Source organism: Nicotiana tabacum, chromosome 23, assembly GCF_000715075.1.
Source record: "Nicotiana tabacum cultivar K326 chromosome 23, ASM71507v2, whole genome shotgun sequence".
Lineage (NCBI taxonomy): Eukaryota > Viridiplantae > Streptophyta > Magnoliopsida > Solanales > Solanaceae > Nicotiana > Nicotiana tabacum.
The window spans coordinates 91810936-91825652 of NC_134102.1; positions in this window are offsets into that span (position 1 = coordinate 91810936).

Sequence of the window (14717 nt, forward strand, 5' to 3'; positions counted from 1 at the left end):
TGAAGGTGGATCATATTCGGTTCCCCTTGTGGAACATTAGCCCAGGATTGCCAAGGCGATGACGTTTCCGCCATCTCATCCAAAATCTCACACGCCTCCGCATAAGGCGTAGTCATAAAGTTTCCATCGGCTAGTTGATTCACTACACATTGGTTGGTTGTGTTAATCTCATGGTAGAAGGTTTGTTGAATCATGTTTTCCGTCATATCATTGCTGGGACATTCCTTGACCATAGTTCTATAGCGTTCCCATATCTCGTGTAGTGGTTCATTCGGCTCTTCCTTGAATGTTAGGATCTCATATCGAAGTGTAGCCATGTGTCTGGGAGAGAAGAACTTAGCAATGAACTTTTTCGCTAACTCATCCCAAGTGTGAATTGAATGGTTCGATAATCGTTCCAACCAATCTAAAGCTTTCCCCCATAGAGAGAAGGTAAAAAGCCTTAGCCTTAGTGCATCCTCAGAGACATTTATTTGCTTGCTCCCCAACAAGTGTCCACAAACCCCTTCAGATGTTTATAAACATTTTGTGTTGGAGCACCGGTGAAGAATCCCCGTTGCTCAAGCAAAGTGAGCATCACATTGGTGATTTGGAAGTTGCCTGCCCTAATACGGGGAGGGACTATTGCACTAACATAACCTTCATTGGGAAATATGCGGTATGGAGCTGCTCGTGGTGGAGGTGGGGGTAGAACTGGCACATTTTCATGAGGTACTCGGCCTGTCCGATTGGCTTGTGGCTCATGAGGTATCTCCTCTACTTGCTCGTCCTCCGCATCCAAATCCCCCAAAGGCAAATTTCTGAACTCATTGTTCGCCATGGTTGTACCTAAGATTTCTCACATAAGTTAGTAACACGGAAGGAAAAGAAGATATTCCAAAAACAAATCCAAATATATAGCTAACACCGCTTTAACTCCCCGACAACGGCGCCAAAAATTGATCCACGTCCAATCCGCACTCAATAATGAGTGGAAACGGTCGTAGGAAGAATAGTACCAACAAGAGTCGGGGTCGATTTCCACAGGGAGTTACAATGGGTGTTAGGAGTATAAACTTGATGGGAGTGAATGGATTAACTAAATTTTCACTTCCACCAAAGGTTTTGATTTCTAATTCTACTTTTACTCTAACAATTGTAAGCTAAGATAAGAATCTAGAAGCGAATGATTGTTTTGGTATTTTTTCAAATAGTTAAAAAGCCTAGGGATGTGACCATAACCTAGGTGTTCGCCTAATAAGTTAAATACGTTAATACTTGTTTTGTTGATTGGGGTGTATTATAGCTCTCAACTTTACGTTACTCACTCAATACCTCTCGGTAGAGAGTGATTTTGCCTAATTTTGCTTTCTCAAGTCCAAATGGGTATCAAACAAAATAGTTGATATGAGCTCAAGTCGGGTTCTTACTATCTCTAGTTTGAACTCTTTAATTAGGCTAACCAAACTCTCAATTAACCCAATTCCTTGTTAGCCAAGTTATCCTAGACTAGGTCCATTTTTCTCAAGTAGAGACTATGTCAAAAAGGCATGAATCAATGTTTGCAACCATTAATTCTAAAATTGAAGCATGAACTAAGCTAAATAATTAACACCCAATCATAAACAGACATTAAATTAAGTACCCATAAGGTTTACATACTAGGGTTGGGTCACAACCCTAGTAAGACTCTAGCTACTCGTAGTGGGAATTGAAGAAAATAAAGAAAAAATACTAATTAAACCCATAATCAAAGATTAAAATGATAAAATATAATGTTTAAACACTAAAATAATCACAAACTTCCTAAAATGGCAAAATGTAACGGCTACAGCAGCCCAAACTTTGAAACTTGACCTAAAGATGTGAAACTCGTCTATTTATAGTGGCCCAAAATTCACTAACAAAAATGTCCCTCGGGAGGTTCTATGGCCGCCCAAATCTATGTGCGGCATATATTTTCAGTTGGCATGAGCTTGGATTTTGCAGCCACACATTTCTGGATTGCGGCTGCGAAGCATCTTCTACGGCCGCATAATTCTTGTACGGTCCGCACTTCAGCAAGCCTTCAGGACATGGTCTTTTGCACACTCTCTGAACTTGGAATCATTTGTCAGTGCAGACGTTGTTCTGTGGACATACATTGGCCAAAGTCCTGTTGGGTTCTTTCACTTGGTTTGCGGCCGCAGATGGAATTCTGCGGTCTGCATTTTCTTCTGCGGCTGCAAAAATCCTTCTACGGACCGCACTTCTTTGATTCTTCGCCCTTATTGGCTTGTGATTCAGAACACTCCTTTTTGAGTTGGATTTTATCACAAGAGACCAAACTTCCAACATTCCTGCAATTTGCATATTTTTATTAGTTTTGGGAACATAAACCAATACTATCAGACTAAAACAAAAGCAAAAAGGTGCTAATAAGTAGTTAAAATCCCCACTTATCAAGAGGTTTTTGAGTGTGTTAGAGAGAGAGAGAGAGATGATGGGGCTGGTAGTGAGTTTTGAGCATGGGGTTCTTGGGAGGGGATTTAAAAGGGATTGGCGTGTATAAAAAAGGAAAGGAAACTCTTAACTGGCCTCCCGAGCTTGGATGCAGGGCCTTTCTTGCAACGGGGTCAGCAACGCAGGGGATGGGGAAAGGGGAAAACTGGGCAGGGCGAGGGCTATCACGAGCCTGATCTCGCGCCTGGGCAAGCGGCACCAGGATTTGCACGAAGGGGTTGGGGGGTCGCGACACAAAGGTTAACGCGAGATATTTCTCGCATCTAGCTAAGCAACGCCATGCCTATAGCGAGATCCCTACCTCGCTGGGCGGGGCCCGAAATGCACACAAATAATTTTTAGTCCATTTTTTGGACTCCTTTATGTGTTTTGACCTCCCTATTTCGCTCCCGATCATATCGTTCTATTGGATTGCACTCATGACTATTTAAACACCAAAAATCAACCCATCAGTACCTCAAAATCAAAAATAAAAATCTAACTAAGCTAAACTACTCTATGAATTGGGTTGCCTCCCAACAAGCGCCTTAGTTAATGTTATGGCATGACATTTACAACCTCACTATGAGTTGCCTCCCACTAAGTGCTTGATTTAACCTCGTGGCACGACGCAAAATATTCCTTCATGCATCCACCAAGTTTATCGAGGTTTTGTGATGAGGACCCTCCCCTCCCCAATAATGTTCAACTCTTTGACCATTGACTAAGAATGTGCCCCCACTTTCAGGATCCCGTAACTCAACAACTCTATGCTTCATAACACGTACCACTTCAAATGGACCTGACCATCTAGACATAAACTTCTCATGAAAAAGCTTTAACCTTGAATTGAACAATAGAACGGTTTGACCCGGTTCAAACTCATGATGCATAATGTGTTTGTCATGCCATCTCTTTGTCTTTTATTTGTACAACTTCACATTCTCTTGTGCGTGATACCGAAACTCCTCGAGCTCATTGAGTTGCAACAATCATTATTTCCCAACTAGATCCATATCAAAATTGAGCTCCTTGATTGCCCAATATGCCTTATGCCCAAGATCAATGGGCAATTGATAAGACTTATCATAAACCAATATGTACGGAGAAGTACCAATTGGAGTCTTGTTAGTAGTTCGATACTCCTATCGAGTTCCATCTAGCTTACTAGCCCAATCGTTTCTACTTGCATTCACTATTTTCTCTAAAATTTGTTTTACCTCCCTATTTGAAACTTTGACTTAACTACTAGTTTTCAGATAATTGGTTGTTGCGACCTTGTGTTTCACCCATACTTAGCCAAGAGGTTTCCCAACAGTTTGTTACAAAAGTGAGTACCTCCATCACTAATCAAAGCACGCGAAGTTCCAAATCTCGTAAAGATGTTGTTCTTCACAAAGTTCACCATAACCCTTGCATCATTTGTAGGCAAAGCCATGGCCTCTACCCACTTGGACACATAATCAGCTACAACCAAGATGTACTTGTGACCATTGCATGATGGAAATAGCCCCATTAAGTCTATTCCCCAAACATTGAAGATTTCGACCTCAAGTATGCCCTTCAGGGGCATCTCATGCCTCCTTGAAATTATGCCCGTTCTTTGGAACCTATCATATCTTTTCACAAAATCATATGCATCTTTGAACAGAGTGGGCCAATAGAATCCCGACTGCAACACATTTGTAGTCGTTTTGTCTCCACCATGGTGCCTTCTATAAGCCGATGCATGACAATCATGCAAAATTACTTCCAACTCTTCCCTAGGAACACAACGGTGCACCAACTGATCCGCACAATGCTTAAATAAAAATGGATCATCCAATAAATAAAATCTAACATCATGATTGAATCTTCTCTTACCATCCAGTGACAACTCTGGAGGCGTCACCTCACTTATGATGAAGTTCACATAGTCAGCATACCATGGGGCTACGCTAGCCGTAACAACTAACAATTGGTCATCAGAAAAACTTTCTTGGAACTTACCTTCTTCATCAACATGCGTGCGAGTTTCCAAGCGCGACAAGTGATTGGCCACCTGATTTTTGGTCCACTTTCGATATCTGATTTCCACACCAAATTCCTGCAAAATAAGAACTTATCGAATTAGTCTAGGCTTAGCATCCTTTTCTCAAACAAGTACATGATGGTTGTATGGTCCATGTAGACGATGATTTTAGTTCCCACCAAGTAGGCTCTAAATTTGTCAAACACCCATACTACCGCCAACAAATATTTTTCTGTAACTGCATAATTTATCTCTGCTAGATTCAGTGTTTTGCTAGCATAGTAAATAGAGTGGAATGCTTTATTTTTTCTTTGGCCCAAAATGACCCTAATTGTCGTGTCACTGGCATCACACATTAACTCAAAAGGCTCCTCCCAGTCTGAGGCGATGATAATTGCTTCAATTATCAATTTCTTTTTTAGCTCCTCATAAGCCTTCAAACAACCGTCACCAAACTTGAAAGAAGTGTCCTTCTTAAGAAACCTGCACAAGGGAGCAAAAATGGGCCGCAAGGAGTGTCCTTCTTAAGCAACTTGATGTCAGCTATGGTCCATCCAATCGCATAATTTTGCTCTTGAAGCACGTGAAATAGCTTTTTTTCCTGCAAATCAGATAACTCAAAAGATATAATAACAAGTAATATTTTATTAGAACTCAAATAAGCATAATGGAGGTGAGAGGGTAAGGGCTTGAGCTCCAACTTGGGAGCTTCTTTGATAAACAGTTTGGGTTGTGGCCTAGTAGGTCAATCTAGGGGCTTGAAATTTATCGTCCCTTTTATGTTAGCACATGCATCTAGATGATGTACCATCTCTTTGACCTTATCATCCAAGTCAATGTTGTCGAAAAACATAAGTACTTTCTCTAGAGGGCCATCCAGATATGCACCTACATCACTTTTTTCCTTTTTCTTTTCAACCACAAAAATCGTTGTGAAGTCTTCATAGTGACTTGGAAACTGAATTGCCTTGTACACATTAAAAACTTCTTCCACATTGTCAACTTTGAGAATTAATTTTTCCTTCCCGAACTTTTATCACTACGTCAGTGGTGGCCAAGAGAGGTCGTCCCAAGATGATTAGGACATGTTCATCAGCTTCGTAATCTAATATGATAAATCTGTCGGGAGAATAAATTGCCTAATTTGTGATAATATATCTTCCATCATCCCCTCGGGATGGACAATATATCTATCAGCAAGCTACAATATGATTGTGGTTGGTCTTGGGCCCCCCAATCCCATTTGACTGTAGACCGATAAGGGCATTAAATTTATGCTTGCCCCCAAATCATAAAATGCTCGTGCTTCTCAGTGACTTTGTTTTCTTTGTGGGGATTTTTTTATCAAGAATTTCCATGCTAGATCATCCCACGTATGGATTGATCTTGCTGGCTCTTTCTTCAACCATTCCTTTGTTTCTCCCAACATAGAAAAGGGAAACAAGGTTAGTCTGACATAATCTTTGGAGACGTTCGGATAGTTGTATGTATTCATAATCTCCAAAATGTTCTGTATATGCCTTTATGGATCTTCATGAGATAAACCCACAAATTGCCCTGTGGACTGGACTAGTTGTACCATGTACTGCTTCAACTTAAAGTGATCAGTTATGTCAGGATTCACAATAGCCTGAGTCATGTTTCCTTAACTTGTGAAAAAGTCTTTGGGGTTCAGGCTCATGAGGGGGAAGATTGTTCAAACTATTACTTCTTATTAGCATTCAATGTGAAGACATGTAGGGTCAAAAACAGTAAAGAAATTAAAACTTGAACAAATAACGAATAACAGCTTATTTTAGATAAGTAGCTAATTTCTAAATTCCCGGTAACAGTGCCAAAAACTTGTTGGGGCCAAACGCATACGCAAGTATACGCGGTCAACAAGTAATAAAGTGATGAGAAAGTATCATCCCACGAGTATTTATGATTAACTATCGTCCAATCTAAACTACTCATAAGTTAATTGCTCAAGCGGGTATGAATAAGTTGATTGTGATTTTTACTACTAAAAATTCCTACGAAACTAAGAAATAAGCAAGAAATCAAGGATGCAAAGCAAGCAAACAAACACTTAGGAGAAATTTAATGAGATGAAATTATTCCGGGGTTATGGAATTAATGTCTCTCTTATTGTGTTCTTTCGGTTGATTCAATTACTTGATGTATCTAATTTGTTGGTTAACATGATTTATTGTGCTTGTGAAGTTCTTTCAATGCTTCGCTCGCCTATTCAAGCCAACCTAATACTATACGTCTATAGAATCAGAATTAATGAGAATGCATATATATCTCCTGAAACATAACCAAGTAAGGCAACTGGAATATGTTTATCCTAATCGTGAATCTATTCTCTGATGTCCGGATTCAAGAAATTACTCTATTCAATCTTATATGCAATCTATAGTTCCCATTTTTAAGTTCAATAATAAATTCATAGATAGTATTCTACTATTAGCTACGCTGTAAAATAATGAAGTGCAAGATTGAATAAATTAATTAATATGATAATTCAAGCAATATAATCTGCCGTCAAACAACAATAATCAATAACAACCCATAACTCCAGAATAATGGGGTTCTTAGCCGCTCATGTTCATAACAACAATCAAAATATTATTTTTAAATATAAAAGCTATGAATACTAGATGAAGGATGGAAGAATCGATGAAATCCGTGCTCTGTTCATATTTCTAAGCCTTTTCCGCCTTCAAAATATGACCAACCCCTCACTAATCATGTTTAGGGGATATTTATTAGGGGTGGGTATAAAATCTGATAAAACCGGATCGGACCGAATTAATTCGGTATTTTGGTATTGGTTCTTTGATTATTCGGTACTACGTTTTCAAAAGTTCGGTACTTTGGTATGATTTTCGGTATTAATCTTTCGATACTTCGGTAAACCAAAATACCGAAGTACTGAAATACTTAAGTAAGCCTGCCCAACAATGAGTTTCCTGGCTTTTCTTTTCAATTACATTGTTCTTTCTAAATTGGCGTTGGCTGTTTGGTTGCATCAACTATGTTGTTTGTCCTTCTATCTTCTACTTCACTTATTAATTTATACTTTAATATCTCATAAGTTGATTGTAATCTTTCTTGTTTCTTTGTTTCTTGGCCATATGAAATGTAACGACCCAACCGGTCATTTTGAGATCTAGTGCGTTGTTCAGAGGTTTGAGGCCTTGAGTAGCTTCACTTCAGGTATTATGACTTGTACGTGTGGTCGTAATTGAATTTCGGGCAAGTTCGAAGTTGATTCGGATGGAAAATTTTAAATTCGAAAGCTTTAAGTTGGAAGAATTGACTAAGGTATGACTTTTGAGTAAACGACCTTGGAATCGGGATTGGGAGGTACCAATAGGTTCGCATGATGATTTCGGACTGGGGCGTATTTTCGGATTGAGTATCGGATCAACCGGGAGCATTTCAGCGCTTATTATGGAAGGTTGGTATTTTAAAAGTTTAAGAAATTCTAAGTTTGACTTGAAGTAGATTTAATGTTATCCATGTCCGTTTGGGATTCCGAGCTTTGGAATAACTTCGTTATGGCATTTATGACTTGTGTGCAAAATTTGAAGTCATTCCACATTGATTTGATACGTTTCGGCACAAGATATAGAATTTGAAAATTTAGAAATTTATAAGTTTTATTCGAGGCGCGATTCATGATTTTGATGTTGTTTGACGTAGTTTAAGGCTTCGACTAGGTTCATATTGTACTTTGGGATGTGTTGGTACGTTTGGACGAGGTTCCGGGAGCCTCGGGTGCGAATCAGATTGAAAACAGATCGAGTTTGGACTTGGGAGAAATGCTGAAGCAGCTGACATCTGGTGTAACCGCACCTGCGAGGTTTTGGCCTCAAGTGCGGAGCCGCAGAAGCGGCCAAGGGGGTCACAGAGGCGGCCAGGCGTGACTGGGGCTGGGGTCGCAGAAGCGAGCAGGTGGACCACAGAAGCGGAGTCGCACCTGCGGCGGATCGATCGCAGAAGCGGAAAGTCTGAGAGAGGGATGCTTTGCAGAAGCGACAATGTTGCCGCAGAAGCGAGTCCACAAAAGCGGACCTTTTGTCAACAGAAGCAAGGGAAGCCACAGAAGCGAGGAGGAGCATCGCATCTACGGAGCCGCATAAGCGGCTAATGGACCGCAGATGCGAGAGGTCGCTGGGCAGTAAAGTTTGTATAAAAACGGGACTTGTCCTATTTTCTTTCATTTTTACTTGGTTGGGGCGATTTTGGAGAGATTCAAGGGGAGATTTTGATCAAGCAACACAAGGTAAGTGACTCCCACCTATTACAAGTTAAATACATAGTTTGTATAAGGATTTAAACATAAAAATTTATAGAAATTGTGGGGTTTTGGTGGAAAACCTAAAATTTGATATTTTTGGATTTTGACCACGAAATTGGACGTGAAATTGAGAATAAACTTTATATTTGAGTTCGTAACATGGTGAGTAATATTTATCTTCAGATATTTTTGGAATCCGGGCACGTGAGCCCGAGGGTTAACTTTATCGACTTTTAGGACGGAGTTGAAAATTTATTTAAATTGATTATGGGTATTAGAGTATTTTTTGATTGGTTTGCATATTGTTTGACCAGTTTTGGACCGACGGGCATTGGTTTGAGGTGTTGAGAGGCTTTGGAGCCGGTTATGGAACTTCAAAGTAAGGTAAGTCTCCTGTCTAACCTTGTGAGGGAGAAGATAGCCCCTAGGTGACATTTATTATTATGTGCTACTAGTTGTGGGTGCTACGTACGTACGAGGTGACGAGAGTCCGTACGTAGCTAAAGCATGTTTATGTCCGGGTAGACTTAGGATCTCATCATGAAATGTTTGAATTACTTGAACTCATTCTGCTAGCTTAATTAATTGAAGTTATAAATGAAATTGATTTAGAAATAAATATATGTACACTAGGCCAAGCCTTAACACTTTGAGTTGTGGACGAGTAATTTGAGAAATGGTAAAAATATTATATTAAGTTGATGCTCATGCGTTGTCTTGTAAACACGTGTCTCGTAATTCCGTGATTTCTTTCCTTTTCTTGTGGAGCGTACCGAACACCTCGGCAGTATATAGATGCATCTATGGATCGTGCCACACGTCCCTCGGCAGTGTACACGTTATTCTGGATCGGGCCAAACGACCTTGGCAGTATCGTGTATTATATCGCTAGTAGCCCGAATATTTACGAGCTTGATGCCCGGCATTTTATGGTATTTTATATTTATATGATAATGACACTTGACATTTTTTTTCTGAGTTGTTAAGGTAGAATATAAGGATTAGAAATTCATGCTTTAAAAGAGTAATTGGAAGGTTATGTAACTTACAAATTTACCCCATAATTGTCGTATGCTTCCTATCTGCTCATGTTTTATTATATTATTTTATTGGACCTTTAGTAAGTGTCGATGTCGACCCCTCGCCACTACTTCTCCGGGGTTAGGCTAGATACTTACTGGGTACGTGTTGATTTACGTACTCATGTTGCACTTCTGTACTAAATGTGCGGGATCTGACAGGTTCATTGATGATTACCTTAGCGCGTAGGCGCACCTGTTGAGGAGACTTTAGGTGAGCTGCATTTCAATCTACGCATCGCAGTCCATCGAGTCCCCATCGTACTATTTATTTTATTCTGTCTTATTACATTCGGGACAGACGTTGTATTATTATTATATTTCCTAGAAAATGCATGCCACTTGTGACACCGATTTTGGGACTTTCTCCAGGTTATTCATCATTGTGGTTCGTGTAAATATTTTCATTTACTCTGTAAATTCTATTTTATACTGTTCAATTAAGGAAAATTATGATTTTAAAAATACTAAAATGAGTAATTAAATTGGCAAATCACCATTGGCTTGTCTGACGCTGACGTTAGGCGCCATCACGACCTATAGGGGATTTTGGATCGTGACATGAAACATGCAAAAATGTGGGAATATTGACATTTAAGGAGTTAACTCAACTAATTCATGCTATGGTGGACCTGCTGCATTGTTCAACTGTGTGAATTTGGTGGAGAGATCTTCATGGGAATGGATGCTATGGATTTGTTGTATGCACAGATAGTGAAGTAATGATCATCACCTATAAACATTTTCATAGCATTTGTACTGTCTAATAGACTTTGAATCAGTGGCATGTAGCTAGAAATAGATTGGGGCCTCTTAGTTGCAGTTGTATCCATCTTCCATTTAATATGATACATAGGTATACTTGTAAAATGTGTTCATCTTTAGGTCTATGCCGAAGGACCTGCTAGGCCAATGGGAGTTGTTGCTATTGCTATGCTAATTGGCTAGTGATCTTATATTCTTATGTGATTTCTAATGAATTATAATTCACCATTTTTGTTCACAAAGACTTGGTATGATATCGAAATCGTACCGAAACCATACCGAACTAAATAAGAAAATACTAAATCGTACCGACTACTTTGATATGGTATTTGGTATGCATAATTGATAAAACGAATACCGAAATACCGTACCAAAATTCTTAAAAACAATATCAAAGTACCAAACGCTCATCCCTAATATTTATAGGGTAGGGTCGGAGTCTCCATGTCCAAAATCAAGTAGGAAATACTTAATTCACGGAATGGGAAAGAGTCCAAGCCCCTAAGCTTGCGAGGCCTGGAAAGGGGCGTGCTAAGGACCTCGCTAGGAGCCAGGTGTTGTCTGGCCTGGCGCCCGGTTCTTGGTCTTCTCCGATTTTTGCCTTTTTATGCTCTTTTTATATATTTTTGGCATCTTTGTGTGCAACCTTTACTCATTTTCATCTTCCAACGATCCTATACATAATACAGTTCAATTAATCTCAAACGTCGTACATATTAACATTGAAACACCAAAATGTAAGGTACTAAAAATATACATTTATAACCAAATATCACCAAACATGGGCCCAACATGTGAGCTAGTGTACCTTGACATGTTTGATTCAAAATAGTGAAATTTTAGTAGAGAAATCCAAGCTTTCAGTTTGCGTATCTTGTAGATAAACTGATCTAAAATTATATTATAATAGTATTTTAGATCAAATATGCATCTAATTTTAAAAGCCTGTAAAATAATAATTCACGTGTAATTTGATGAACTATGTTAGCTGATTTTGGATATCCTTAGAAGGAAAAATATTTTGTTTCCAAATAATTCGAAACTCTTAAAGGAGTTTTACACTCACATAATCGGGAATTTATAAGTCTGAAAATGATTTGCAAAGTGAAGTGTTTGTATTTTCTTGGATGATCCAATAAGTATATATAAACAACTTAAATGTTTGTCCTTTTCGACGGACCGTAAAACTTTTTGAAGAGAATTCGTAAGTCTAACTTTACGACAAATCTTGTCAATGACGACATCAGAGACAAGTCAAAAATTATTTTAACCAAACTCTCTGATGACATTCGTTACAAGATTAATAAAATTAAAAAAAAAATATTTAAAATTTCGATAGTTCTCATCGAAAATTTAGCGAAAACCATGATTATAGCGAAAAATCATTTGTAAGGTAATATTTAAGCAAATATGTCAGTTTTATAGGTAAAAGACTATAATAGTAGAATGCAAGATTGATGAAAAATAGATTGTCAATTGACAATACCATGATAAGATGTTGCTGTTGCAGAGAACCTAAAGAAGAGACGTTGGATCATCTATTTGGGGACAGTGAAATTGCAACAATTGTGTGAAGATTCTTTTGCAACATTTGTGGTGTGAAATTAAGCCCTATTCTTCGACATAGGATCATGGTTTGGTGGCTGCAGAAGCCTATGAACAAGGTTGAAGAAGTAATGTTCCAATGCCTGCCGTCTGTTTGGAAATCCAGGTGTTCAACTAAATATGAGGGCACCAATATTTCCTACAGGTATGTTATTGATCAAATCAACTATATCATGATTTTATTTTCTTAAACTCGGCTTTTCCTGCTCTATCTTTTAGTGGGAGATGGTTGGAGGTTAGCGCAACTACCTTTTGATTAAAAGGCGTAAATGGATAAACCAGAACTTTTTGAACTTAAGTTGAATATTGATGGTTGCTCTAAGGCGGGTTGCTTCGATGGTAAGCACCGTTCACTTCCAATCAAGAAATTGTGAGTTCGAGTCACCCTAAGAGCAAGGTGGGAAGTTCTGGAAGGGAAGGATGCCGAGAGTCATTTTAGAAACAGCCTCTCTACCCCAGGGTAGGGGTAAGGTCTGCGTACACACTAGCCTCCCCAGACCCCACTAGTGAGATTATATTGGGTTGTTGTTATTGTTGTTGTTGTTGTTGCTCTAAAGGCGACCCAGGACAGACAGAAGCAGGAGGTGGAAGGGTCACAAGACATTATAGAAGAGATATGAGGCCAATGCTCTGCTATTTGGGATCAGTTGGTGTATCCAAAATCAATTCACAGAGTTAAAGATTGAATCTGACTCTATGTTAATTGCGAACATGGTCAAAGGAAAAATTAAATAAAACTGGCAATTGATGGAGATTATTATAGGGGGTGTACATAGATCGGGTTAGTTCAAAATTTTCAATTACTAAACCAAACCAATAAAGTCGGGTTTTTCAATCTCGGTTTTTCTCGGGTTTTTTAATTTTTTCGAGTTTTCGGGGTTTTTCCCGGTAAAGTCTTAATAGCACAAAATATGTAACTTATGCTCCAAATATTTATTTTAGTCCTAGTAGGATACAATTATATAATGTATTTTTCAAGAAAATAAAATAATAATATGAGATGAGTCATAACATTGTAATAAAATATTCAATAACATAGATAATAAAATCGCATAAAGAAAATATTACTAATTAATACATCATAATAAAAATTAACATAATCTAAAAATACTATATAGGTCGTGCTAAAATAAGTACAACTAATAAGTACTATTAATTACACAACTAAGTATAAAAAAAGATAAATTAGATTATACATTTTCATTATAAATCAATGCAAAACTAAAAAATAGATATCCAATACTATTGTCATTCCTAGTGTTGAATTGAATTTCCTTTATTAGCATTAGTATTGATTTGAATTTTATTTGACTTACTACCTTTTTGGGCTATAAAATTTATTGGACCATTCGAAAATGTTAAGTCTAAACTTTAAATAATACTTTTAAAGATAAAAATGTGAACAAGTTTAAGAAATATTTATAAATTATATTACAATAAATATTTATATGCATAAAATATATTTTTAAATTATATAAATGTAATGTCGGGTTGGTTTGGTTTCGGTTTGACTTTTTTTAGTTAAAACCAAACCAAACCAATTATGGTCGGATTTTTTTTCCCAACACCAAACCAAATCAAACCAAACCACAATCGGATTTTTTTTCTCAGTTTGACTCGGATTATCGGGTTGGTGCGGATTATCGGTTTTCTTTGTACACCCCTAATTATTACCATTATCAGAAAAATGGTAATCCAAGGACATTTTGTTATTAACCACTGCTATAGGGAATCCAACATGGTTGCGGTTAATTTGGGGGTGATTAATAAAAATAGAACTATTTTCACCTATGGCAGTAACTCTGCCCGGTGAGCTTCAGTGTTCAGTGTTCATCTTGTTAAAGAGGACTCTCCCCTATTTCTTTTTAAGCATAGTCATCGGTGGCGGATTCAGATTTTTTAACTCGTGGGTGCTCAATTATTTTTCCTATAAAGTTACTACAGAGATTGGGTGCTCAGTTAATATATTTATATGAATTATTAGTTTTTCTATCTAAATAATAGTATTTGGTTCCAAAGTTAATGGGTGCTTGAGCACCCATAACCTTAAATGTAGATCAGCCACTGATAGTCATAGTTTAGATTGCACTACCTACATCTCACCCTCTCTTTTGTGCAACTATTGGTAAGGGTCTGCCAAACCCCCCTCCACCTCAAAGAGGCTTGAAAAGAATATATTTTATCTCAAACTCAGGAATGCTCTATACATATATATATATATAAAATTAGGAGAAGTATCATAAAGAGGAAAGGCACAATTTTTTCATAGAGCATGAATCATTTGTAATACTCTTTTTGGAGAATTTTACAAGAATGTATATGAGCATACTGAATTCACACCTTTGCTCAGAACAACGAATCTCAATTTGACTGCAATACCATTAATCAATTATTTGGCCCGCCTAATATTGAGGCTGGCAAGTACATTATCCTTGGAGAAATGAGGATATATGAAATTATGATTACGCTTCGCCTTAAGACCTTGACGAAATATGCAAGAGAAGAA